This window comes from Coenobita brevimanus, chromosome 44, assembly GCF_032717465.1.
Source record: "Coenobita brevimanus isolate Jiangsu-jjx chromosome 44, ASM3271746v2, whole genome shotgun sequence".
NCBI lineage: Eukaryota > Metazoa > Arthropoda > Malacostraca > Decapoda > Coenobitidae > Coenobita > Coenobita brevimanus.
The window spans coordinates 46,883,165-46,885,664 of NC_136997.1; the positions used below are offsets into that span (position 1 = coordinate 46,883,165).

Genomic DNA, 2,500 nt, shown 5'->3' on the forward strand with positions numbered 1-2,500 from the left:
GAGAGAGAGAGAGAGAGAGAGCCTACCTCCCCTCCCCATCGTAAACAGAGGAGGGCAAAAACTGGTCAGGCGAGAGAGAGAGGTTTCAGACAGTCTCTCTCTCTCTCTCTCTCTCTCTCTCCTTTCTCATCATCTGTCCGTCTTTCCATCTATCATCATCCTTTTTACCCCTCTCTATCTCTGTATCTATATCTAAAACAACGTCTGTCTATCTATCTCTGTCTATCTATCTAACTATCTTTCTATCCCCCCATTCTCCTTTCACCTGTCCCCTGCTGCCCTAAAAAATATGATTCTCTCTCTCTCTCTCTCTCTCTCTCTCCCTCCATCCCCCTCAGGCAACCACCTGTTCAACGTTCTCAATAGACTCCTTAATTCTCTCTCTCTCTCTCTCTCTCTCTCTCTCTCTCTCTCTGTAATCCTTTCCAACCCCATTTTCTTTTTCCACACCCTTCGCTTCTCCCTCCCCCTGTCCCTCCCTCTCTCTCCCTACCTCTGTCCTTCATCTCTCCTTTCTCTCCTCATGTCCCTCCCTAACCCTCCCCTCTCCTTTCTCCCTCCCTCCCCCCCTCCTTCTCACTCTCCCTCCCTGTTCCTCCCTTTTTTTCCAACCCTCTCTGCCATCCTCTCCTCTTTCTCTCCCTTCCCTTCCCCTCTCCTTCCCTTCTTTCCTCCTCTTCCTCTTCCTTCCTCTTGTTTCTTTTTCCTCCCTTACTCCTCTCTTCTTCCTCATCTTTCCCCCGTTCGTACCATAAGTCCTAAATGAGACGGCCCTAGCGTGTATTCAATATGGACGGTGGGTGTTAGTGCTGAAGTGGTGATATGTGGTGGTGTGTAGCACGTTGGACTGCAGGGTGGTAGGGAACGGGGTCCACACACACACACACACACACACACACACACACACACACACACACACACACACACACAGATAGAGAGAGAGAGAGAGAGAGAGAGAGAGAGAGTGTGTTGCTGTTTGTTTTCCTTTGTATTCTTATCTCCCTATCCCCTCCCCATTCCTCCCTCCCTCCCTTCCTCCCTTCCTCCCTTCCTCCCTCCCTGTCCCTCCACTCGTCGTTCAAGTGTTAGTTTCGTCACTGGGCCTTACTCTCCCTGGGTTCGTAATTTCGCAACACCTCTTCCATTGCGATTTATTCTGTACTAAATCACACCCCATTCAGGTAAAGGACTTCTTATATATTTACTTTGTGACTGTCTGTATGTATGTGTATGTATGTATGTATGTATGCTTGTGTCTGTCTCTGTCTGTGTATGTCTGTCTCTGTCTGTCTGTCTGTGTGTATGTATGCTTGTGTATGTGTGTCTGTTTGTCTGTATGTATGAATCAGTATGTGTGTGTATGTATTTATGTATGTATCTGTGTATTATGAATGTATGTATGTATATGTATGTATGTATGTATGTATCTGTTTAGCTATCTGTGTATCAGTATGTGTATGTATGTATGTATGTATGTATGTATGTATGTGCAAGTAAATCACCAGGGAACGTATAAATTCAGAGATATACAGAGAGAGAGAGAGAGAGAGAGAGAGAGAAAGAGAAAGTAACTCTCCTCTACGCTTCATTCGACTTAAAAAAATTATTCATAGATTGTGTGAAGATATTTTTTTATTGTGTCAAAGGTCAAGGTAAGAAAACAGGGTCAAGGTCAGAGGTCATACATTCTTTTTTCTCTCTATTCATTCTCCTTCCTTCATCTTGCCTTCTTTCACTCCCTCCCTTCTCTTTCTGTCTCCTCCACGTCCTTCTTCTTCTGTCACTTCCTATCTATCCCTCTCATCCTTCCTTCCTTTCTCTCTCCCTTCCCTCCTTCCCATCCTCCCTCCCTCCATCTCCCTCTCTCTCCCTTTTTTCTCCATCATCCCTCCCTCCCTGTTTCCTCCTCTCTCCCTTCTTTTGTATCTCTTTCCTCCCTCTCTCCACCTTTCTCTCTTTTTTCTCTGCAATCCCTGTCTCTCCTCTCTCCCTTCCCACCTGTCTCTTTCCTCCCTCTCTCCTCCATCCTCTCGTCTCTCTCTATCTCTCCCCTCTCTACCCTGTTCCCTCCATCTTGTCTCTCTCCTCCCTCCCTCTTTCCCTCCTTCCCACAATTTATGCCTCCTCCATCTCTCTTACCATCTGAGGAGGTAAGGAAAAAAAAAGGAAAGTTCTGCTGTTCGTACCTCTCTCTCTCTCTCTCTCTCTCTCTCTCTCTCTCTCTCTCTCTCTCTCTCTCTCTCTCTCTCTCTCTCTCTCTCTCTCTCATAAATGAAAAGGAGGGCGGTTGTGATGATGATGATGATGATATGATGATGATGATGAAGAGGAGGAGGAGGAGGAGACAGAGGATTAGGAGGATAAGATGCTGATGATGACTCACCTTTTCACTTCACCTTCCCTCCCTCCCTCATCCCCTATTCTCCCTGACCTCCCTTCACCCCCTCCCTACCTGCTTCTGGCATTCCTCCCTTTCCTTGAATCTCCCTGTGGACATAAA

At 46.6% G+C, this 2,500-nt stretch overlaps 1 protein-coding gene across 1 annotated transcript in view; it reads left to right on the forward strand.

Annotated features, from left to right (window-relative positions):
- Window positions 1–2,500, forward strand: part of trol (terribly reduced optic lobes) — a 466,521-nt gene that overhangs the window by 45,265 nt on the left and 418,756 nt on the right. The gene's annotated exons all lie outside the window — the stretch shown is intronic.